This window comes from Chlorocebus sabaeus, chromosome 17 (genome assembly GCF_047675955.1).
Source record: "Chlorocebus sabaeus isolate Y175 chromosome 17, mChlSab1.0.hap1, whole genome shotgun sequence".
NCBI lineage: Eukaryota > Metazoa > Chordata > Mammalia > Primates > Cercopithecidae > Chlorocebus > Chlorocebus sabaeus.
The window spans coordinates 7,158,628-7,170,358 of record NC_132920.1 but is presented as its reverse complement, the minus strand read 5'-3'; positions in this window follow the sequence as shown (position 1 = coordinate 7,170,358).

Genomic DNA, 11,731 nt, shown 5'->3' with positions numbered 1-11,731 from the left:
CAGCTCTTCTGTGGCCCTACCCTGCTCTGGGCCTTGGGAATATGAGGCAAGCTCTTGGTTCCCGTGTGCTCCCGCTGTGGGTGCGGTGCCAGCCTTTGCCTGCAGTGCTGCGAGAGCCCTGCCCCGCTCTCCCAGCTGCCGGTCTGGTCCCCTTCCAGCCCACCACCTGAGCTGCTTGTGTGGTCATTGTCAAATGGCATTCTGACCCTGTTGCTCTCTCCTGCCCCTAAAGGTTCCCCACAGCCATCAGGACAAAGTTCTCCGCCATTAGCTTCTGCCTGCCCTTTGGCCCTTCCGTCTCACTGGAGGCTGTGAATTTGTACTCCAGTCCAGCAGCTCAGTCCCTGTGCACACCACCCTGGTGCCACCTCCTGCCTGCACAGGCTGCCCTCTCTCCCAGACACTCTGCCACCTTCAAACTTACACAAAAGTTTCAAAATAGTATAAAGAAACTCCCTATACCCTTCACCTTCACCCAGATCGTGCTTAGCATTTCACCACATACAAATGCACACATCCCCCATATGTATTTTTTTCTGAGCTCTTTGGGAGTAAATTGCAGGCATACCACATCCCCTTTCCCCCAGATACACCAGTGTTTACCTTCTAACAACAAACATTCTCTCTCTTTTTTTTTTTTTTTTTGAGTCGGAGTTTCGCTCTCTTGTCCAGGCTGGAGTGCAATGGTGCGATCTTGGCTCACTGCAACCTCTGCTTCCCAGGTTCAAGCGATTCTCCTGCCTCAGCCTCCCGTAGCTGGGATTACAGGCATGTGCTGTCACACCCAGCTAATTTCGTATTTTTAGTAGAGATGGGATTTCTCCATGTTGGTCAAGCTGGTCTTGAACTCCGGACCTCAGGTGATCCACCCGCCTTGGCCTCCCAAAATGCTGGGATTACAGGCGTGAGCCACTGCGCCTGGCCCAAACATTCTCTTATATAACTAAACTATGGTTACAAAAGTCAGGAAATGTAACATTTATGCAATGGTTTCTAAACTACAGGCTGTGTTCAGACTTCACTAATTGTCTCAGTAATCCTCTTGACGGCTATTTTTTTTCCTGGTTTGGGATCACGTAGTACGTTTAGTTGTCATGTCTTGGTCTCCATTGTTCTGGAACAGCCTCTCTGTCAGCGTCCCTGGCATTTTTAAAGAACGCAGGCTAGTTGTTTTGCAGAGAGTACCCCAGTGAGAGTTTGTGGGATCCTTCCCCTGGATCACATTCAGATTCTGCCTTTTTGGCAAGAAGAGCCCTACAGCAATGCTCTGGCCTTCCCCGCTCAGCGTCTCCAGGGCCACATGGTGCTGCGGGGTTGGCCCATGACTGGTGATATGGATACTGATGACTTGGGAACGGTAGGGTCTTATTTATTTTTTACAACCTCTGTATTCATGACCCCTCTTCTAAGAAAGCTTGTGTAGAGCCCTGCAGGCGCCCACAGTTAGGGTAGGTGTCTGTCCCCTCAGCTGAGTCCTGGCTACAGTGCCTCACCTGCACTGACCAAGCCATCCTGGTGTGTGTCTCTTCCCCCGCTCGACTGCAAGCCTCAGGGGACCTCATCTTGTTCACGACGGTGCCCCAGCTTCTATGGGCCTGGCACATAGTAGGCACTTCATAAAGATTCATTGAGTGAAAGAAAGAATGAGTGAGATTTGGGAGCTGATTGAGTTACAAAGCAGAAACCTCCAAATCTCTCCAGATGGGTCTTCGTGTGCGGTTTTCACTGCTTTACTCATGAAGCATGGCTACATGTTGGGGTTTCTTTTTATGCCAGATTCTCACTGAAAGCATGAAAGTCTGATCAAATCCCAAGAAAAAAGCATGGTATTTATCCTTCCTTTGGGGAATCACAAAATGGACCTGTTGTAGAAACTTTGAACCCCATCCTCGATTTTTCCATGTGTTTCTTCATGGGAGAGTGGATGGGTGTGAGGGGAGAGTCTGGGTCTTTGATCGTGGGAACTCTTTGGCCGGGACAGAGTAGCAGAGAGTCTTGGGCCCCACGCCTTGCTGCCTCTGTCCAGCCACACGCTTCGCGCACCAGTAAGGAAGTGCCTGGAGGGGCGTCCGGAAGCCTCGCAGGAGGTCACTGTCTCCCTTTGCTCTTTCAGACGCCGGAGGAGGGAGACGCACTGATGACATCTGGCCGCTCCTGCAGCTCGGGCGCCTCGTGGTCTCCAGGTGCAAGGCCAGCGCTTCCACCGTGGCTGCTTCAGGACATCCCCCAGAGCAGCTGTTCCTGGAGACCCGCCATCTTTTCTGCATCGTTTTGCAATTTGTGAAACTTAGGACAGCAGCAGCCCACTCAGCCGGGTCCTCCACCCATGGCTCTGGGAAGTCACCCCTGGGCATGGCTGTGTCACGAGGGTTTGTGGCTGAAGAACAGCTGTTGTGTGCTGTTTATGGGTGATTTCCCAGGAAACCAGTCCTACTCCCAGCCAGGAGGATGGGGGTGCAGGGCCCGCCAGCAAGGACTGGCTGAACCCTGAGACCCATGCAGTCGGCCCCTTGGGTCAGCTGCCCCCACCCACTACACTGATGGTGACTGAGGCCACAAGACGGGGGCTCTGCGTGAAGCCCGCCAGCCCCTGCCATGTGATGGTTGCAACGCATACCTTAGAGCTTCCAGTTCCGTCTCAGGACATTTTCAAAGATGAGCGTCCTCAGGAGGGGCGGTGGAGGGGGCATGTCTGGAGGGGCCTGAGGCGCGGCGAGTGCTCGGTGCCCAGGCCGAGCAGTGCCACTCTGTGAGACCAGTGGGCTCCTTCCAGCCGGGCTGCCTGAGGCCACTGTCTGTGTGTTGGTGCCCATGGTGGGCTCCGCAGCGCTCTTTCCTTGTGCTGACGTGAATGGAGTTGAATTGCCCTGAATCAAATTAGACGGAAATAAATTGAGTTGAAAGGCCTACAAATAAGTATGAATCTCTTGCTGAGTGCCAGGCTCTGGGGACTCACAGCTGAATCAGACAGCCCCTGCCTGTCTTCACACGAGCCGGGCCCATAACTAATACTATGGACTTGCAGCAAGAACACGTTGCGGGTGGTGGGTGAGAGTGGGGGGAGGGCGAGAGGCTTCAGGAGGAGGAGATCTTTGAACTGAGCCTTTGAGAATGGGAGTGGGGATTTTGAAACAAGGTAAAGGTAAGAAGGACACAGGGGACCTGGGAGGCAGCAGGAGCAGAGGCGCTCCGCATCTGAGGTGAAGGGGAGAGGGCGGAGTCGCGGTGGTCACTTGCCACCTGATAGAGGCACGCACATGTGCACACACAGTCACAGGTGGAGAGAGGCATCGCACCCTCAACCTGTGAGCCACACGCATCAGAACCACCCGGAACGCACCCACATACCTACTCCAGCAGAATCTCAGGGAGCTGACCCAGGAACCTGCGTTTTAAAACAAGCTCTACATGTGAATTCAAAGATTAACACTGTGTGTGTTGGGGTCGGGTGGTGAGCCCCTGTCAGCCAGCGGGGGGGATGGGGGTGCATTCAGTGATTTGCAGGCTGGGCCTGCCAGGATTCGCCCCTGGCATGTGAGTGAAAAATTGTTGCACTTCACCGCACAGCACAGTCGCCTGCAGGACTTGTCCACATACAGACTACTGGGCTCCAGCCCCGAAATTCTGAGTCAGTCGGCCCAGAATAGGGCCCAGAACTGCTTTGCTGATCAGTTCCCTGATGGGTGATGCCGGTACAGGGACCTCTGAGAAAGAGATGGATTGAAGAGAGGTGAGGAATCAGCCAGACTGAAGGAAGCCCCCACTGGCTCTCCTGAGACTGAGGTGCTGGGACAGTCGCAATATTTGAAGCACTTTGATTTGACCAGATGTGCCTTTCTCTTCTGTGTGCCCGTCGTTGGTTTCAAGCCTTCTGCGACAATGGTATGGTATTCTGGACATGTGACAGATGCCAAGTGCCCCGATCTGAAGATGGGTGAGCCTGGGCCACGCTGCCCAGTGGTCCCCGGCAGGGTCCCTTGCTCAGGGTGATGCCGTCTCCTAAACGGTGCGGCAGAGACCCATGACTCTGAGGCCGCTTAGGAGCATTTCTGGGCATCCATGAAGTGCCTTGATTCCACACCCAGAAATGCTTCCGGTGTTCCCAAGGTCACAGGTGGAAACCCCAGATGTCTCTTGGAAGGCTGTGCTGCCATCACCCTTGGGGCTTGGTCATGTCCTGGATCTAGGGGTGATCGTGTATCAGCAAACTACACAGGATGGTAAGTCTGTTCCCAGTAGGAACCCAATGTCCCACCAGCAAGGAGCTCAGCACTGTGCTCAAGCCCAAAGGCACAACCAGCTTCCAAATTCCATCTTCGCAGGTCTATGGCTGCAGCTGCACATGGTACCAACGCTGTGCCAATCAAGAGAGGAAACCACATATGAATTTGAATGGGGGAAATTTGACATAACTGTAACAGGTTTAGAGAAGTGAGGGATTGGCTAGTAAGACGTCAACTCCAATCATCCAGGAAGAGCAGCTATAAGAAACAGCCTCTCGTCCAACCGCTCCTCCCACCTCAAGCCCTCATTTGAGAGAGCACTGCCCAGACTCGCTGGAGGGCTGAGAAGTTGCTGTTGGTGCCACAGCAGTGGGACTTGCTGGATATCCAGCTCTGGGTGGCCAGAGTTAAGCTGTTCCTGTAACGGAAGTGCCTTCCTGGAGGAGGTCAGCCACAGACTGCTTGAAGAGGATGGAGGAAGCTGCTGGGTGCTGCTGACCACCACGCACTGCAGGAGCCTCGAGCTGGAGGGTCTGTCAGCATGGCAGGAGTCAGCCAAGTGGGCACACAGGGCAGGAAGAAAAACCTTCTGGCCATGTCCTATCACTGCTGCCTCTGACAAAACCTAACACCGTGTCAGCACACAAAGGAAATGTCTAGAGGGGCCAGGTCCATTTGCTCAAAGCAGGCAATGAAGGATGAACTTGGAGCCGCATGGCACTAAATTGATAAGGGGCACAGCTCCCAGACTCTCTGGTCCTTGACAGGAAAGTCCAGGGTGTGGGAACTTGGCAAACCTATTATTTGATCGGAGGAACAGGGGAATTGGAAGGGGCCTCAAGAGCTCCTCTGTCCAGCCCCTCACCACTCCCAATACAATACAAACCCTCTAAGCAAGGTCACAGAGCTTAGTGGGTGGGAGAGAGGGACTGTGCCACCTTGTTCTCCTTTTGCCCTCGTACTCTGTCTTTCATAGGCCTTTTGCCGTTAAATTGGACAGATTAAACTGGTAGCATCCATTTTACAGATGGGCACCCAGAGTTGAGAAACCCCCGTTAGATGAATAAATATTCCCAAAGAGAACTCAAGACATACTGTCCAGTTCTAGGACAGCGGAATTTCCTGGCTTTCCCCAAAAAAACTCCATAACTTTTCTTGTTTCTCTGAATTCTATAAAGACATTTTAATGAAATGTGGGAACCACACTGGGCACAGTGGCTCAAGCCTGTCATCCCAGCACTTTGGGAGGCCGAGGTGGGCGAATCACTTGGGGTCAGGAGTTTGAGACCAGCATGACCAACATTGTGAAACCCCGTCTCTACTAAAAATACAAAAATTAGCCAGGCATGATGGCGGGTGCCTGTCATCCCAGCTACTCGGGAGGCTGGGGCACCAGAATCATTTGAACCTGGGAGGCGGAGGTTGCAGACAGTCGAGATTGCACCACTGCACTTCAGCCTGGACGACAGAGCAAGACTCAGTCTCTACATAAATAAATAAATAAGAAATGTGAGCAGCAGCCAGCATGACTAGCAGTGCTTTCCACACCTGGTATGGTATTGCAGGAGCCCAGCGAAGATTTGTGGATTCGGTTTATAACTTGTCCAGCACAGGCGTTGGACCTTGGACCTTGGGTCATCCATTCTCCTGTGAGCATTAAGAGAAGGGTTGTCATTGCGATGGTTGTGCCAGTCCCTAATGCTGATGGAGACTGTCCTGTGTGCTGTGCCCGCAGCATCTCATGAGACTCCATAATGAAGAAGCCCCGTCGTCATCCACCTGTCTGTCAGCCGTATCAGGAACATGCAGAAAGTCCACCAGGGCAGTGCACTGGTCAGGGCCGGATGCCACAACAAAGCCCTCTGTCCGGGGGCTTACACGGTACAGACAGATTGCCTTGCAGTCCGGGGGCTGGAAGCCTGAGAGGGAGGCTTCGACAGGGCTGGTTTCCCCCAGGCCTCTCCTCGGTTTGCAGGCGTCTCCTCCTGCCGCATCCTCCAAGTCTGTGTTCCAAGCTCCTCTTATAAGGACACCTGTCAAACCGACTTAGGACCCAGCCTGATAGCCTCCCTGAAGCTGAATTACCTTTGTAAGGGCGCTGTCTCAGACATGGCCACGTTCTGAGGTAGTGGGGCTTCCCCGTGTGGATTTTGGGGAGACTCAGTTGAGCATGTGGCAAACAGGATTTCCTGTGGGCTTGACTATCTGTGTGGAGAAAGGCTCCGGACACTACTCCAGAGATGCCATCTGAAGCTGAAGCTGCGCTTCCTTACCTCATGATCCTGTTAACTTCATCTTCAGATAAACGTGGAACACTTGCAACCCCCAAGCTCCTGAAAATACGCGAAGCCCCTTCCCCTTTAGTTTTTATAATTCTAAGCAGGTTCTTAGAATTAGAAAAGTGTCTAAGCCTCTCTCTAGTATCAATAAAAAAAACAAAAAACAAAAAACTGAGCTCCAGTCCCAGAATCCTGCGGCCTTCCCGGCATGTAGTGTGATGATGGTGTATATGAGGATCTTGTTCAACACTCTGGGACACAAACGGGACCCACAGCTTTCACGGGCAGGCACTCCTGTCGTGGGCAGCGGGCTGGAGGAATGTTGTGAGTCTGGGGCCCACTCCCCAGGCTCAGGTGAGCAGCAGTACCAAGACCAGCCAACAAGGACGTCGCCTCAAAGGGCCCCATGCCCTGAACTGCCCTTTTTGCCCGGATCCAGGACACCCCACGGCCTCTTAGAAAAGGAAATGTTTGGGCCCGGCGCGGTGGCTCACACCTGTAATCCCAGCACTTTGGGAGGCCGAGGCGGGTGGATCACCTGAGGTCAGGAGTTCAAGACCAGCCTGGCCAACATGGTGAAACCCCGTCTCTACTAAAAATAACAAAAATTAGTTGGACATGGTGGCAGGCACCTGTAATCCCAGGGACTTGGGAGGCTGAGGCAGGAGAATCACTTGAACTCAGGAGACGGAGGTTGCAGTAAGCTGAGATTGTGCCACTGCACTCCAGCCTGGGCAACAAGAGTGACACTCCATCTGAAAAAAAAGTAATAAGAAAAAGGAAGGAAGGAAGGAAGGAAGGAAGGAAGGAAGGAAGGAAGGAAGGAAGGAAGGAAGGAAGGAAGGAAGGAGAGGGAGGGAGGGAGGGAGGGAGGGAGGAAGAAAGGAAGGAAGGAAGGAAGGAAGGAAGGAAGGAAGGAAGGAAGGAAGGAAGGAAGGAAGGAAGGAAAGAAAAGACAGAAAGAGAAAGAAATGTTTGGCTAAGCACAGTGGCTCAGCCTGAGACCCAGACTGAGGGTGTCTCTCAGTGAAGGCCTTAAGTGCTGAGGGAGGATTGGGGGCTATGGCTTTAGGGGCTCCGACTCATCTACGGCTCTGTGGGGACTGTATGTTCTGGGCAGTGGGCATTTTAAACCCATGTGGGAGATGAAGATGACTGAGGCCTAGGGCTGCTGGATCGCACACAGAGAGTGGGGTGAGAACTTGAACTGGGGCTGTTTGGCTCCCAATCCCAGAAGCTGACCACACAATGGCACTTCCGGGGTACCCTTAGATCAGCCAGTCCCAGCCCTCCTTGCACATTAGAAAGCTCTTGGGAGCCAGGCTGGGCGCAGTGGCTCAAACCTGAAATCCCAGCACTTTGGGAGGCTCAGGCGGGTGGATCATCTGAGCTCAAGAGTTCAAGACCAGCCTGGCGAACGTGGTGAAACCCCATCTCTACTAAAAATACAAAAAATTAGCTGGGCGTGGTGGCGGGTGCCTGTAATTTCAGCTGCTGGGAAGGCTGAGGGAGGAGAATCGCTTGAATCCAGGAGGCGGAGGTTGCAGTGAGCCAAGATCATGCCATTGCACTCCAGCCTGGGCGACAGAACAAGAAAATCCATTTCAAAAAAAAAAAGAGAGAGAGAAACATAGAGTGAATAGCTAAAAGGTATTTGGTGCTGGGCTAAGTTTTGGATGGTGCGCAAAAAAGAATAATTGCCTCCATCCTATCCTTCAGGATCTGAAAATCTAGCCGTGGAGACAGCGCAGCTTATTTTTGAAAAGGCAAATGTACTCCATCTGATGTATGGTCAGTGAACACCACGCGAGTGAACACCAGAGAGCTGGGGTAGTCACGGGGGGGCCTCATGGAGGTGGTGAGGCTGAAGGAGCAGAACGGGATTTGGAAGAAGGATTTAGGATGTGGAGGGCATTTTAGGGGAGGACCAAAGAGAGGACAGGTGTGCCCAGGCATGCCCTGGGGGTGTGAGGGCAGCTGGATCCCAGGGTGTCTGAGAGTGGCCACCCAAAGGCGTGCTCACTGGTGGGCGTGGCCATCACAGGACATGGCTACAAGGGGCGTGACTATCAAGAGAAGAGCCATTCAAGGTCGTGCCCATCCGTGGGCGTGGTCACCAGGGCTGAGGCCGTCTGTGGGCGTGGTCACCAGGGCTGAGGTCGTCTGTGGGCGTGGCCACCACAGGGCGTAGCTGCACAGGGTGACAGACGGTGGACATGGTGGGATCCATTGGGAGGCAGGGCGGGCTTGGGCCCGTTCGCGAAGTAGAGCTTGGATGTCATTCTCCAAGACTTAGAGGCCGTTGCGGGTGTTGGGCAGGGAGGGTGCATGGACAAAGAGGTGCTTGAGGAACACTGATCAGATGTGGTGTGCCAGCTTCAGCTGTCCTAGCGTCACCATCCCTGGGTGGGCGCTGGGAAGAAGACAGGCGTCTGCAAGTCCCATGGAAATCCCCCCGCCGCCCTCACCTCGCTTCTCAGGCTTCACTGTGAAGCGGGTCAACTTTTTCCAAAGGCAGGAGAATGTGTGGTTCTCTGCTGCCTGAGGGGCTCTGCAGGCCGAAGGTAAGGAGTGCTGCTCGCTCTGCCCCTGCGGAGGCCGGGTCAAGCTGGTCCGGGACGTTCCTCCCTTTTCTACCTGAAGCAGGACCGGGAGTGGAGCCCGCACGGCAAACGCAAGGCCTGTCTTTGGGGAGAAGAGCTGCCTTTGGGACCTTCCTCTCTGGGCCGGTCCAGCACTCAAGCCTCAGCGCTGCCACGTGGCGCCCACGCCCCCTCCCTCTGTCGGGGGATCGACCCCTCTGGAGCTGCGGAGCGGTTTTCTCACCGCGATCTTCCCTTCTCTGGAAACATCCACATCCCCACCCACTGCCCCAGGCCAGGCCAGGCAGATGCGCTGGCCTGGAAATTCCACAGACAGCAGGGAGAGCCCCAGAGCCCCTGCGCCGCAGCTGCTGCAGAGGGCAGGGCCTGGACTCCATGCTGCTGTCTGGTGTGTGGTTTCGCTTTGTTCCTCGTTTTTACCTTCTGTCAGCGTATCTCCGGAGGCCTTTGGTAGCCCCTCCTCCCTGGCCACTCCTCTCCCCCGGACCCAGCCCTCAGTCCCTCCCTGCCTCGCCCCGCCTGGCGCACTCCAGCACTTGCCCTGGTCGCTGTTCCTGGACACGAATAGACACTGAAAGTCACGCTTTCTTGCACAGTCCGCATTTTATTTGCAAAGCGCAGCGGGTAATGCATTGCGGTCATTCAGCTCTGCTGTCCCTTGGTCTCGGCAAGGACTGCTCTGCTCTTCCACTGCCCTGGGTCCCAAACCAGTTCTGCCCACACCCTGCCCTTTGCCCATCGTCTCAGCCCAATGGCCTGTCTTCACCCACGCCTTCAGGGAACTGGGCTCCCTCTTCTTAGGCAACATTGTTTTCGCCCACTTCCTCTTTGAGCGTCTCACCACTGTCCCCTGACTCTTCCCCAGCCTGTCTGTCTCTTTCCTAGGTCTCTAGGTGCTCCCCTGCCCCCGCCACCTTTCCTGATCTCATTCACTCCTATGGCTCTTCCCACAATAACCCAAACCTGGCTGTAGCTCTTACCCGACCCCTGGGCTTCAGACATCTCCACCTGGATGTCTGCAGTGGACCCACAAGTCTTTCTTCTCCGCCTGGAGGCAGCCCCCACGTTCTCCTCTTGGGATCCTCCCCTTTTCTGTGCAGGAGGGGTGAGGATATTTGACCTGCCCACTGCTTCAAGAATGGCATGTGACCCAGAGGTGGGCACCTGCCTCAGACCAGCCTGAAGTCCTGGTCTCTTGTTGGGACGAGCAGCTGTAGTCGCCAAGCTGGCTGCACATAAGCTGAGCGACTCTGCTGCCTGGCAGGGGCCCTCCCTGAGAAATAAAGCAGAGCCAGAAAATGGAACACGGTGGGCTTGAACACTAGCCTTGGTGGACCTGCATCTAACCAAAGTCACTTTCTGGACTTTTTGTCAATGTGGGCTAACCCATTCTCATTTTTGTAGAAGCTGGTCTGAGTTATTTATTTATTTATTTATTTATTTATTTGTTTATTTATTTATTTATTTTTGAGACAGGGTCTCGCTCTGTCACCCAGGCTGGAGTGCAGTGACGCCATCATGGCTCACTGTAGCCTCAACCTCCCAGGCCCAAGTGATCATCCCACCTCAGCCTCTCAAGTAGCTGGGATACAGGCATGTGCCACCACACCTAGCTTATTTATTTATTTTAGAGATGGAGGTCTTACTTTGTTGCCCAGGGTGGTCTTGAACTCCTGGATTCAAGTGATCCTCCTTTCTCGGCCTCCCAAAGTGTTGGAAATCACAGGCATAAGTCAATGCACCCAGCCTCTGAGTTGAATTTTTGTCACTTGAAGACCTCTGAGAGACGCCTCCAACAAGACGGAACCCATGATCTCTGTGTTCCATCAAACCGCCTTCTCCACCTGGTTTCCCTGGCATCCTTCATGGCGCCACCTCCCCTGATTTCCAGTGACAATGTTGAAAGCTTGACTGCGTCCTCATTGCAATCTTCGTTCCTCAAGTAGAGCCAAATGTGATCTTTCCATTGCTCTTCTCCTCCACAGCCCACTTCAAACACTCATTACCTTTTCTTTCTCTCCCCAACTCCTTTTTTTTTTGACAGGCCCTTGCTACATTGTCCAGGTTGGTCTCGAACTCCTGAGCTCAAGTGATCCTCCTGCCTCAGCCTCCCACGTAGCTGGGATAACAGGTGCACACTACCACATCTGGCCCTCATTACCTTTTGCCTAGACTATTTTGATAATTTCTCTGCTGGCTCCCCATCTCACACTGTTGCTAGGACATTTCTAGACTGCAGTTCTGATGCACTCACAGATGCCCTCAAGAACCTTCAATGGCTCCCACCTCCAGCAGGAAATGAACTCAAGTGTTCAGAGCTCTCCTGACTCCGACTCGCTCCTGCATCTATTCACGGTCTGCTGTGCGGCATGTCAGCCAGTGGACCGCCTGCCCTTCCAGCCACAGCCTACATCACTCTGATGTGATGGGACACCCCGTGGCCAGCCTCCCTATGCCCTGAGCTTCTCCCTGGCCCCGGGCCAGCGACGCTCCTCCACCCTGCTGCAACCTGCAGAAATCCTTCCAGGGGCCTCACTCTGTAAATTCAGTCTACACGTCCCCAACCAGCAGTACCCCCACCTCCAAATGCCCTTGATGCTCTGGGCTTGCCACTCCATTTAACAAT